This window comes from Phyllostomus hastatus, unplaced genomic scaffold (assembly GCF_019186645.2).
Source record: "Phyllostomus hastatus isolate PE091 unplaced genomic scaffold, TTU_PhHast_1.1 phas_contig_210, whole genome shotgun sequence".
NCBI lineage: Eukaryota > Metazoa > Chordata > Mammalia > Chiroptera > Phyllostomidae > Phyllostomus > Phyllostomus hastatus.
Window position 1 is genome coordinate 32,247,370 of NW_025333737.1, and position 14,370 is coordinate 32,261,739.

The window sequence follows — 14,370 nt, forward strand, 5'->3', positions numbered from 1 at the left end:
CCCGGCCCGCAACCCTGGCATGTGCCCCGACCAGAATCAAACCAGGGATCCTTTGGTTCCTAGCCCATGCTCAATCCATGGGCCAGCCAGGCTAAAAACGAAACTTTTAAAGATGTTTTAAGTATAGATCAGTAGCTAGTAAGCAAAATGTTCTTTCAACCCAGTCAAAGGTCAGAGGATATGTTAAATCGTCATTTAACTACTAGTAGTCATAAGAAGTGTTAAGCAAGTAGAGCATGTGTGTGTTAAATACAGATAGGAAGAACCAAGAGATGCCTAATTTTCACAGGGTACCTGGGTACCATAGTCATGGCGCACTAAACACAAGACAGGTACAAAATATTCATGATATCCTGACCATGCATAAGATACATGAGGCACTAAATATACCAAAGGCACTAATATGCAGGGTAAAGTAAATATGTATGAGCACTCAGTATTCATGAGTTTTTACTTTGATTCTTTGGTGATAGCTATTCCAGCCCCTTGTACACTCTGTCAAAGATGTACAAATATACTCATGACTATTCAGTAGGCTGATTAGTGAGTTGCAGTGGTGGCATAAAAGATAAATAAAAGATATGCACCAGCAAACTTGTTCCTATGCCTGTCTGAAAAAGCAAGTGTATGTCACCTTCCATCTGTGGGTCCTCTTGCTATGGGTAACCTCTGGTCCTTGCAATATCATCAGCAGAAAAGGCTGACGCAGCAGAGACAAATACAGAACACATGAACATCACATACCCCAAATTCAGGGAGTGGGGCCCTTGATCCTGCTTACACCCTAACTTAGGCGGTGAAGTAGTCCCATCCCTTTTCCCTTGTTTCCTGCCATATTAAATTGATCGTAATAAACCATGTAATTTGAGCATTTCCCAATTAGGGCCACACCCGTCTCAGGGTGTGGGTTCCTTATACGTTGATAGTGGTTTTATTAATATCTTATCTTTTGCCTGGTCAGGGGTGTCTTCAGGGCTCACAGAAATAACCATGAGAATACATTCTTTAAAAAAAAAAGATTTTATTTATTTATTTTTAGAGAGGGAAGGGAGGGAGAAAGAGACAGAGAAAGAAACATCAATGTGTGGTTGCTGGAGGCTATGGCCTGCAACCCAGGCATGTGCCCTGACTGGGAATCGAACCTGCGACACTTTGGCTTGCAGCCCACACTCAATCCACTGAGCTATGCCAGCCAGGCGAGAACACGTTCTTGGTATTTATCCCCATGCCGATCTGAGTCCAAGGATCACTGATGTGGTCAATCCTTTGGGAACATAATCAGCTTGTGTACCTCCTAGGGTGCGGAGGCAGGGAAGAGGTTGGGGAAGAGACAAGGTTTGGAGATATCCAGGTTCGTGGGTTCACTGAAAGATATTCTAAATGACCAGTGCAAGCTCCTTGTTTCTCAGGCCTGAGGTATGCCTCCATGCAAGTAAGACAATGTGAGGCTTTAAAGGGGGCTAATGAGGACTTTGTGGGAGCCACGTCTTCCCCCATCTACACCCTACCAATGAAGCATCAAGCTCTCTCTGCATTCCCTGAGAAGAGAAGAAAAACAATGCAAACTGACCTACTTTGTAATGTTTTCAAAGGGTTCTTCAATTCGTTCATATTCATTTGTTCTTTTATCGAATCATTAGAGTATAAGAACCTGAGCACAGAGTAGATGTCCCTTTAGAGTGTTTTCAGACTTTTAAAAACCACAACCCATAGCAAGAAGGATATTTTACATACAGCTGTGGTCACATATACTTACATAAGTGTAAAAGTGAAACAAAAGAGTGTAAAAGTGAAACAAAATTTCTCAAGACAATACTAACCCTTCCCACCAGCCATGCACTCTGATCCTCTCTATTCCATTCTGTCCTTTTTTTAAAATGATGATTACATCTCACTAACTGATTTCACAATTACTAACGGGATACAACTTGCAGTTTGAAAACTGCTAATGAGCGCGTGAAAGGCATAAAGATGAAAAAGCTGGGTTTGAGTCCCAGCTCAGCCATTTGCTGTGTGGCCTCAGGCAAATTACGTGGTCTCACTGGGCCTCATTTTTTTAAAGATTTTATTTATTTATTTTTTAGAGAGGGGAAGGGAAGGAGAAGAGAGGGAGAGAAACATCAATGTGTGGTTGCCTCTTGCAAGCCCCCAATGGGGACCTGGCCTGCAACCCAGACATGTGCCCTGACTGAGAATTGAACCTGCAACCCTTTGGTTCGCAGGACCATGCTCAATCCACCGAGCTACACCAGCTAGGGCACTGGGCCTCATTTTTAATAATTTATCTGGAAAATGAGAAAATTGGACTTAACCAATTCCCAACCTTCCTTCCAACATTTAGATATGTATTTTTAAGAATTAGGAAAGATCCCCAAGAACAAAGATGTTATAAGAGACCGAGGCTAAGATCATCTACCCCCTCACATTCCCAGTTACTGTGCAAGGATGTAAAAGTTGGCCAGTGAAGAAGACCGACAGGAAAAAAAATGGATTCACTTGAAATAAGTTGCTGGAGGAGAGCTCTACGACTCCCTGCACCACCAGAAGGACAAACAAGTGGGCCGTAGAGCAGATCAAGCCTGAAATGTCGCTGGAGGCAAAAATGACCAAACAAAAGCTTCTCCCAGTTCAGGCCCCTGTGAGAAGGCGGGTTCTTTGGAAAAGACGGTGATGCTGGGAAAAACAAAGGCAGCGGAAACGAGGAAGAAAATAGGGGATGGATTCGCTTGGTAACGGAAGCCACAAACGTGAGTCTCAGGAGCTGAGCAGGGCTGTGAGGACAGGACACTGTGGATGTCACTCACTCAAAGGGTCACCAGGAGTCATAGCTGACTCAACAGCAGATAAGACGACACTCCTAACGCTGCAACATGCACTCCCTCCCCCCCGAGTACTCTCTTACAGAGCACCCAGGGCTGGGTCTCTGTCACTACTGGCTGAATGACTATGTCCTCTAGGAGACCGGGCTGTTAAAGGACCATCTAATAAAAATAGTTATTGATGTTAGTTATTTTAATATTCCCTTGAAGGAAAAGTCTTATAGACATTTCACAAAGTGTTGGCCCACTTGACCATAATTTGGTCATTATCATCACTTATTATTACCTCTTCAAATTCTTTATTACACAGTTACATAATAATAATGTCTTAATAGTTTACAACAAACTTTAACCATGATGTCACAAAAACTTCATAAGCAGGTAGGAAACATGCTATCATATTTTTAGAAAAAAAAATTCAAAAAAACTCATTTTTTAACAAATGAGGAAGTTTATTTATTTATTTGTTTATTTTTACTTCAGAGAGAGGGAAATTTTGGAGTATTTTTACTCCATTGAGGGAGAAAGAAAGGGAGAGAAATATCGGTCGGTTTTCTCTCACACACCTGGGCTGGGAACAGAACCCACAACCTGGACATGCACCCTAAGCATAGACCGGGAATGGAACTGGCAACCTTTTGCATTGTGGGATGACGCCCAACCAACTGAGCCACACCAGTCAGGGCGAGATGAGGACATTTAGTAGGACTAAATGTCTTGTCCAGTCGCAAAGGTCACAAGAGATGCTAATTGGCACTGCTGCACCAGGAACCCCAGCCTTCCACTTCCACACCCAGGGCCTCTGTCCTGTGAGAACCCAGACCCAGGACCAGGCCATCCCAGAGGTCACCTGTCTTTCTGCAGCTGTGAGGGGAAGCTGGGCTGGGTATGCCCGACTGAGTCAGGTTTGCTGAAACACCCCAGCCCTGCCGTGCTATACTTCAAAGCTCATCTGGTCTCTGTCCTACTTTAAAATGTGAATCTCTTCGAGGGAAAGCCAGTCCAGGTGTTTCTGATTTGTCTACGCTTAATTTCTCCAAATAGTGCTCTCTGGCATCCTTGAGCTTCATACCTTTTCTAGAAGACAGGAAATGTCTTTCGGATGCCAAGTGTGTGTGGACTGGGAAGAGATGGAGCTCTCAGGCACCTGCTGGGATCCTTCCCATTAGGAAAATAATGTCTCCCATCTTTACAGCAGAGCCGACGCCCAGCTTTCACTCCATTTACCAGCCAAGGTGACAGTTGTAATACCTGGGCCAGCCATCATGGGACTCCCTCCAGAATATAGAACATAATAAAGCAAAGAATGAACTTGATCCTTAATAGCTTGGCCAGGACATAATGTGAGGTCACATGTGAGAGAAGCAGTGATTCTTTGTTGCTTCGTGACTGTCCTAAGCACATACCTCAGCAGGAGACCTCAGATGTTCCCTCTAGGCAAAGGTATAATAATGAAAGTAAAAATATGACCTGGGGTAACATGATGGGTATCCCTTCATAGAGAGAAAATATGAAGAAAATATAGCACAGTGGAACTGCTGTGTAGTCAGGCAAACCTGGGTCCAAAGCTTTGGCCTGACATAAGCCTAGGGACTTCAGGCAAGTTACTTAACCTCTGTGAATATCATCAGCAAACCCCAACCCCCAAAAACTATTTCAAGAATTAAACAGAAGATAATGTGTATGGCAGGACAATTAATAGACACTTAATAAATGGCAGCTAGTAGTATTATAGTATCTGAAAGTAATATGCCATATGTTGAATTCCCTCTGTATTCCCATTTAAATCGAGCTCTAGGCAGTCTCCTGACACCCTGCTGAGTTCAGTATGGAAGTTTTGGTAACAATCAATCAAAAATAATTTAATAAGAATGGGACGGTGTAAAGCCGGTGCCAGATGCTGTAGGGCAGACTGAAGAAAAGCAAAAAAAGTAGGTTTACAAGGTTGTTGAAGAGAAACAACACAAGTCACGGATACTTGAGAGAAATCACAAAGCAACTTAGCATCTGATTAACGGAATCCAAGCTGAGTCTTGGGCCACTGGGGATGCAGAAGCGAGCTTGGGAGATACGGAGGCATGCTGGAGCACCGATGGCCTTGATCAGGAGAGCCTTCTCCATGATTCTTTTTTTTTAAAGCTTTTAATTTATTTATTAGAGAGGGAAGGGAGGGATAGAGAGAGAGAGAGAGAGAGAGAGAGAGAGATCAATGTGCGGTTGCTGGGGGTCATGGCCTGCAACCCAGGCATGTGCCCTGACTAGGAATCGAACCCGAGACACCTTGGTTCACAGCCCGAGCCCAATCCACCAAGCTATGCCAGCCAAGGCTGATTCTTTTTTTTTTTTTAAGATTCTATTTGTTTATTTTTTAGAGAGGTAAAGGGAGGTAGAAAGAGGGACAGAAACATCAGTGTGTGGTTGCCTCTCATGCACCCCCAACTGGGGACCAGGCCTGCAACCCAGGCATGTGCCCCGACAGGGGAGTGAACCAGTGACCTTTTGGTTGGCAGGCTGGTGCTCAGTCTTCCGAGCCGCACGCAGCAGGGCTATATTGTAATTTTGTGAGAAAGAAAAATTATTAACAAGTCTTCAGGAAACAATTTTAATTATATATTGTTATCCGAGCCCAGTCTCATCTCCTCTATAGCCTCCATGTTATGTAATAATTATAAGAGTTCAGAGTCTATTCTGAGAGCACTGTAAGAGGTTGAATCAAAACATTTATGGTATGGTTATCATAATTCTACTATTGGGTGTTTTATTCTGTTCTAATTACATAAATGTTTGCTAATGCATCTATGGTACATACAACTTCCATTTGACCAACATGTGGAATACATTGGAATACTTCATTTCTTGTTCATTCTGATTAAGTGGGAGTTCAATGAGTCGCTCTTGCTTCTGAGGAATTCGACAAGTTTTCATTTCTGGCAATTCAGTAACATTACTCAATCTTTGAATGAGGAGGCTAGGGATTATCATCTCTAGGTGATAGGTGGAGAGGTGGAATCAGAACCATGTCGAGTTGGAAGGAGCTTTAAAGGTTGGCTAATCAGACCCTTTATTTTACAAATGAGAAAAGTAAAACCCAGAGAAGACAAGGGCCAGAAGTTTGGAGATTATCTGGACAAGAGCTGGAATAAGCCCTGGCTGACATAGCTCAGTGGATTGAGCGCGGGCTGGGAACCAAAGTGTCCCAGGTTCGATTCCCAGCCAGGGTACATTCCTGGGTTGCAGGCCAGAAACCCCAGCAACCGCACATTGATGTTTCTCTCTCTCTCTCTCCCTTCCTTTCCCTCCCTTCCCTCTCTAAAAATAAATAAATAAAATCTTTAAAAAAAAAAAAGAGCTGGAATAAAACCACTTGATCCTCAGCTTATTTTCCAACAGAAACCTCCCAACAGATTTGCTCCTCTTGGCGCCCAATATTTAAGATGAGCTGCATGTGAAAAGCCAGGCTTGTTTAGGGTTCACCTACGGGATAGGTGGTTCCTGTCTCTTCCCAACCCCAGCCTAGGGCCTAAATTCAACCCAACTATAGAATCTAATGACAGGGGTCTGGAGGAGAGCGTTCTTTTTTTTTTTTAAGATTTTATTTATTTATTTTTAGAGAGGGAAGGGAGGGAGAGAGAGAGAGAGAGAGAGAAACATCAATGTGTGGTTGCTGGGGGTCATGGCCTGCAACCCAGGCATGTGCCCTGACTGGGAGTCGAACCTGCGACACTTTGGTTCACAGCTTGTGCTCAATCCACTGAGCTACGCCAGCCAGGGTGAGGAGAGCATTCTTAAATGAACAGAGATTCAAGACCCCACCTCAGCGGTGACAATGAAGTACAGTCGAAATGGGGAGCAACAGCTCTCAATGAGGCCAGTTTTAATCCTTAAAATTTGCATCATCACAATGTTCGAGGAGCTTGCCTACAAACTAGCTCATATTGGAAAGTTAAAGAGTCCTAAGCATCATCAGTAGAGCAAGGAAGAAAGGAATGAAAAACGTGACGTATATGGTGTGAGGGTGGGTGTGGGGTGGTTGGGACGGAGAACTCCAGACCGGTGCGATCTCTTCAGGAATGATACTCTAGGTAGAAGGAACAGGTTAAGGAAGGAAAGCCAGAAAGAGCACTGTTGCCAAGAACTGTTATCAATTAACATTCTGGAAACCACAGCCATACTTCTCTTCTTTGGGGATCCTATAAAATGAGACCGTAAAGATTCATTGAGCCAGCGAGGCTGTGGCTGCATGCTGGTGCGGGTGGTAGGGAATAAGGACCAAGAGGCTCACAAAGGGGTCCAGATGTCTGCTCCACCGAAGTGGAAAAACCATCACAGCGGTGTTCACAAGATCTCTGGCAGGACAAGTCGCCGCAGAAGCCAGCTAAACTAGCTGAGGGTAGGCATGAGGTGCTCAGAGAGAGAGGGGTGGGGAGAGAGAGTTTTAATTCAAGAGGTGTCGCTGAGTTGTGAAAGAAACGGCCAGCCCTAAGTCAGAGGCTCACCTCGCAATCTGATGGCAATGTCAGTCCTGGGTTCTCTTGTTCTCTGAGAATGGAGGCCCTACCTCTGGAGAAAAAAAAGCTATTGAACACCTCTGTTCCCTTTTGCTGGGTCCATGAGTTTCTTCTGCAGTTGTAGGAAGGCGAGAACATTTTGGGTTTGCCTCTTTGTAGCTTCAATAACGCGTAGGTCAAATGTTGTAACCCCCAAATTCTACTGATAGGATTGGAGCAAGTTGGACCTAAAAGCTAAGTAAGCAAAGGTTAAGAACAAAGATATGGGCAAGTTAGAAGCAGGGTCCTCCCAGGGAGTTTGTGGCAGCTGACAGTCTAGAACTGTCCATGTAAAGGGCCAGATAGTAAGTATTTCTGACTTGCAGGCTATGGAGTCCTTGTCACGGACACTCTTCTGCCATTGTGGAGCAAAAGCAACCACAGACAATACGTAAATAAATGAGTGTGCTCAATGTCCCAATGAAAGTTTACTTATGGACAATGAAGCTTGAATTTCATGTGATTTTCACATATTACATAATATCATTCTTTTGTTTTTTGTGTACATGCATTTTATTATATTTTATTGATTATGCTATTACAGTTGTCCTGATTTTTACCCCTTTGCCCCCCCATCCACCCAGCAACCCCCACTCCCTCAGGCAATCCCCCCCCATTGTTCATGCCCATGGGTCACGTGTATATGTTTTTTGGCTACTCCATTTCCTCTACTGTACTTTACATCCCCGTGCCTACTCTGTAACTACCTATTCATACTTCTTAATCTCCCCTCCTCTTCACCCTTTCCCCCACAGTCCCCTCCCATCTGGCAACCATCAAAACGCTCTCCGTATCCATGATTCTGTCTCTGTTCTTCTTGTATGCTTATTTTGTTTTTTAGATTCAATTGTTGATAGATATGTATTTTTGCCATTTTATTGTTCATAGTTTTGATCTTCTTTTTCTTTTCTTTTTTTAAATAAGATTTTATTTATTTATTTTTAGAGAGGAAGGGAGGGAGACAGAGAGAGAGAGAAACATCAATGTGCGGTTGCTGGGGGCCGTGGCCTGCAACCCAGGCATGTACCCTGACTGGGAATCAAACCTGCAACACTTTGGTTCGCAGCCTGCGCTCAATCCACTGATCTTCTTTTTCTTAAATAAGTCCCTTTAACATTTCATGTAATAATGGTTTGGTGATGATGAACTCCTTTTAGTTTTTTTCATGTCTGGGAAGCTTTTTATCTGCCCTTTGATACTAAACAATAGCTTTGCTGGGTAGAGCAATCTTAGCTGTGAGTCCCTTCTTTTCATGACTTTGAATATTTCTTGCCAATCTCTTCTAGCCTGCAAAGTTTCTTTTGAGAAATCAGCTGTTGAACATCATTCTTTTGTAAAAATTATTTTCAACCATTAAAAAATTTAAACTATTCTTCGTTCATGGGCCATAAAAAAACAGTAGGCCATATCTGGCCTGCAGACTATAGCTTGCAGACTCATGGTCTAGAATAATGTTGTCCAACAGAACTATAATGAGAGCCACATACGTGACTTAACATTTTCCTAGTAACCTCTTGTAAAAGATAAAAAGAAACAGGTGACATCAATGTTAATAATATATTTTATTTAACCCAATATATCCCAAAATACTATAATTTCAATATGTTTCAATATAAAAATTACTAATGAGACATTTTATCCTCTTTTTTTGTACTAAGTCTTCAAAATCCAGAGTGTATTTTACCCTGAGAGCACATCTCAATTCGTCCTTGCCATGTTCCGGGAGCTCCATTGCTGCCATGTCGGACAGTGCCGGTCTAGAACAGTGTTTGCAAACTTTAGTTTGCATCCGAATCACCTGGAGGGCTGTTAAAATACAGATTATTGGGCCCCAGAGCTTCTCATTTAGTAGGTTTGGGCAACCTTGCATTTCTAACGAGTTCCTGGGTGGTATTGGTGCTATTGGTCTGGGGACCACGCTCCGAGAAACACTTATCTGTAAGGTGGGGTAGAAAGAAAGTAGAGAAGCAGGAATATGTAAAACCAAGAGCTAAAAGACTGAATACCAGACATTGAGATACCGTCATACACCTAATAGAATGGCCACAGTTAAAAGCACTGACAACACCGGATGCCGGTGAGGATGGGGAGCAACGGGAACTCTCCTTCATTGCTGGCGGGAGTGCAAAACGACATGGGCACTTTGGGAGACGGGTTAGCAGATCCTTACAAACCTAGACATGCTTTTACCATGCAACCCAGTGATCACACTCCTTGGCATTTACCCAATGGAGTTGAAGACACGTTTACACAAAAAGCTGCACATGGGTGTTTACAGCAGAAAGTAATTGCCAAAAGTTAGAAGCACCCAACATGTCCTTCAGTAGGTGAATGGGTAAAGAAACGGGTACATCCCGCCATGAAATAGCATCCAGTACTAAGAAGAAATGGGCTTTGAAACCGTGAAGAGACATGGAGAGACCTGAAGTGTATATTACTAAGTGAAGGAGGCCAATATGAAAAGGCTACAACTACATGACCTGCTGAAAAAGGCAAAATATGGACACAGTAAAAAGACCAGTGATGACCAGGGGTTAGGAGGGAGGAAGGGGTAAATAGGTGGATCACAGAGGGGTTTTAGGACAGTGAGACTACTCTGTGTGATACTGTAATGGTAGATACATGTCATTATATATTTGTCAAAACCCATAGAATGTACAGCACCAGGAGTTAACCCTTATGTAAACGATGGATTTTGGGTGATAATGATGTGTGAGTGCAGGTTCATTGATTGTAACACATATACCACTCTGGTGCAGGATGCTAATATTGGGGTAGGCTGTGTATTTTTGGGAGCAGGGAATGAGGAACTCTGCATTTCAGCATCTTCCAGTTAATTTTGCTATGAACCTAAAACTGCTCTGAAAAACAGTCTATGAGAGAGAGAGAGAGAGAGAGAGAGATGAGACAGAGAGAGAGAGAGAGAGAGAGAGAGAGAGAGAGAGAGAGAGATGAGAGAAAGACAGACAGAGACAGAGAACCAGATTATTAAGTCAGAAAAACAGTAAGACTCCAGAGGTAAAGACCTTGAGACAGAGGTAGGGCCTTGCAACTGGGGAAACCTCCCTCGTGCTGCCCTCCAAAGCAAGAGTCAAAGAAATAGCTTCTTTTTTCCTCTTCAAGGAAAGAGTCAAGCTTCTCCAGATTTCAATTTTGCTGGTGTCCTGAGGAAAGACAGGGCTGGAGAACCCTGCGTAAGTAGGGGCCAGCTCAGAATGTGAGCAGTTTTTAAAAGCATTTGCAATGGAACAACTGCCTCCTAAGTCTGACAAACTCCAGTAAAGATGCCCAAGCCTCTTCTTATGCAACACAATGATCTACAAAACAACCCCACTTCCAGGTGAAACCCGTAAGTATGTCTTCTCACGGGACCTTAGACTGCAGAAATAGGAAATGAGACAGATAAAATAATATAGAAACTGGGACTGCTCAAAGATTGCAATAATTATGTGGGCTGTGCATTTTCAGGAAGATTCTATAAATCCAGACTCTATTTCCTCCCTTAAGGGTATATAATCAACCAATTTGGAAACCACGTCTTTCGTGAACGTCCTTTGATTGCCCTTTGGAAGAAAGCTTGTTTGCAGCTGTCCATTACAACATGCAAAGCTTTAATGCATCTTTAAAAACAGGTCCCCTCATAAGTCCTTGAACTCTGTGACCTAAAGTAAAACTCTGGATCTTTTTTTTTTTTTAAAGAAACTGTTTTCTAGTCCATTGGTGTCAGAAGATCCTTCATTATATAGTTTGGGGATCTCTCAAATTCAGGAGAAACTTAAAGGTCTAAAGAAAATCTGTAAACACATCTTTTTAAGGTGTCTTTTTCTGGTGGTACTCTTCTATGAACCTTTCCTAACATCTGGTACCAATCAGACACTGAGAAATAGAAAACTCAGTTTCGGAGGGCAATGAAACAGAGATATTCAGAACTCTTCACTTTACAAAGCAAACGCTAGTTCAATGTCTAATTCACCTATTTAAATATCAAATAGAATCCCATTAAAATCAATTCAAGAAATGTTATCCTTAGGAAAATATCAAAATGGAAAAAGGTGAGAAAGAACATTAATTCCGACCTTTGCAGGGATAGAAGGGTTTGCCATAGGAAAAGCACAATATTGTCTTTAATAAATAATTAACTCAAGTATATCTCCCCCCACCCCCCACCCCACCCCCAAGCAGAAACGTTTACTCAGCAAAGGTAAATACATAAATCTGTCAGGATTTCATCTCAAACTAAGTAGAAACCTGCACGTTTCCTGGAGCACAGGTGAAGAGACAGTGACCTGGAACCCCATCCAGCCAGAAGGGGAAAAGCAGAAACAAGTAAAAGAAACCTTGTCTGGTAGCCAAGTTAATTTCAGAAAGAATAATTAAAGGAATTTAGTCCCTCAAGTCAGAGGAGCCTGTGAAGAATTGCAAATTTGAATCACAGAGGTGTGCAGCCCATTCAAGTCATGGGACCACTAGTCCTTTCGGAAACTGGAAAAATAATTTGCTTAATACAGATGTGAGCATGTATATAACAATCCTGCGACAATTTAATTATATATTGACTGGGAATGATATGATTGCTTCCTATGGAGGGTTAATTCAGAGTTCTCTCTTTGGCACTGAGGTTGTGTCCATAATACACCTTAACCCTACACAACTTTCAGAAATAAGTGCTTATTTAAATTTAAGTTTTACTTGGGAGAAAAATGAAATACTATTTATCACTCAAAACTGTTAAAGTGTAAAAAATACTTTATTAATGTAACTTCATTAAGGTACCACATTGTGCATTGTCTTGCAGAGTTAAAAAAAAAAAGAAGAAAAGAAAAAGAGAGAGAGAAAGGGGGAAAAAGAAAGAAAGAAGAAAAAGAAGTTAGCCTTTATAAATATACTTTAGAGGAGAAAGTCTGCATTCTGCACTAAGTTTTCAGGATGAATAGGTTTAAATTGCTCCCATTTCCATCAAACAATGTTCTTAGATAAATATCTTTCTTTAAAAATCCAATCATAAGTTTAGATTCATTTAAATATCCCCAAAATAGCAAGACAAAAAAAAACCCAGTTTGTTACTTAAGGGCACCATCACTCTGAGTTGAGTTGAGGTTACTGAAATGTGATCAACCTTATATAAAAATCTTTCTCGGTTGCTCTTATAGAGGGCCATTCAATGAATAGAAAAATAAGGTCACCATTTCCCAAAAAAACTTTAAATTCAGATGAAGGCAAAGGAGACATAAAAGAATTATTTGAGAATTTCAAGCTCCTTCTCACTTTAATCTGAGGTTTGTCCATACCTTTGGGTAAGACTGTGAAACCCACTCACCTTTCAATGTACACGTTCAACAATAGATACATTCCAAAAAAGGAATACAAGAGCTGAAAGAAGAACTAACTATGTATTAAATACTTGCTCCATAACCAAAATGTTACCTTTATTAATGTATTCACATGAGTTCAATGTTGTGTTAAATTTTCCTATAATCTTCATTTCCCAAACAAACCATGCCAATACTAAATGAGATGGTATGACCACAAAACAATGACCAGAAGACTTGAATAGTTCTCCAACATCATTAGCCATAAGAAAATACAAAACAAAACCCCAAGGAGGTGCTGCATCACACCCCCTAGAATGGCTATTGTGTCTTCAAGGAATGAAAATAACAAATGTTGGTGAGGATATGGAAAAACTGAAACCCTGGTGCTTTGCTGGCCGTGATGTAAAATGGTGCGATGCTGTGAAAAACAGTTTGGCGTTCCTCAAAAGGTCAAGCAGAATTACCATGTGACCCAGCAATTCCATTTGTATATGGAATATGTCCAAGAGAATTGAAAAAAAAAGAAAGAAAACCAAGCAGATACTTCTACACTAATGTCCATAGCGGCATTATTCACAACATTGAAAAGGCAGAAACAATCCAAATTTCCATCAGCTGATGAATGGATAACCAAATGTGGCATATACACACAGTGGAATATTATTCAACCATAAAAAGGAATGAAGTTCTGACACATGCAACAGCATGGATGAAACTTGATATTACGCAAATGAAATAAGATAACCACAAAAGGAGAAATATTGTATGATTCCTCTTATAGGAGGTGCCTAGAATAGACAAGTTCATAGTGACTAGAGGTTACCAGGGGTTGAGGGTAGGGGAAATGGGGAATTATTGTTTATTAGGCACAGAGTTTCTGTTTGGGATAGTAAAACAAATTATGGAAATGGATAGTGATGATAGTTGCACAATATTGTGAATCTACTAGATGCCAATGAACTGTACACTTGAAACTGATTAAAATGGAAAATCTTATGTATATCTTAGAATAAAAAACACATAAAAAGATTCATAGTTTTTCAAATTGTTCTGGGTACTATGAGAGAGAGAGAGGCAGAGAAAACAGTAAGTTCTCAAGGAAACAAGAGGAAATGAGCTCCATCTCTGCAACTTGAAGGGTGAGGTAGGACAAATCACGTCACTAGGTCCACTTCCTAAAATCAAAACTGAGACCTGAAATAACCATCAGGACAATATGGGCCAACAACCCTTGTCGCCCCTACCCTATTTCTAGTTTGTGCCTGAGTTAAAAGAACCTCTTCCACTTAACAGAGTGCTTCTCAAGTTTTTGTTTTATTTTCTTATTTTTAGAGAGAGGGAAAGGAGAAGGAAGGAGGGAGGGAGGGGGAGAGAGAGAGAGAGAGAGACATCGATTTGTTGTTTTGCCGCTTATTTACGCACTCGTTGGTTGGTTCTTACATGCGCCCTGACCAGGGATGGAACCCACGACCTTGACATATGGGGACAATGTTCCAACCAACCGAGCGGCCCAGGCAAATATAAACACCCTAAAGGTGTTTATCATGTTTACTTTGATCATCTTCCATATTTCAACTCGCACAATTTTTTTCAGCATTATCTGGGGACAAAACCTTGCATTTTCCTGAAATACCACATCCCCAAATGGGACTGCCAAAGTAAATGGCTTGTTCTGTGCAGATCAAAGTGAAC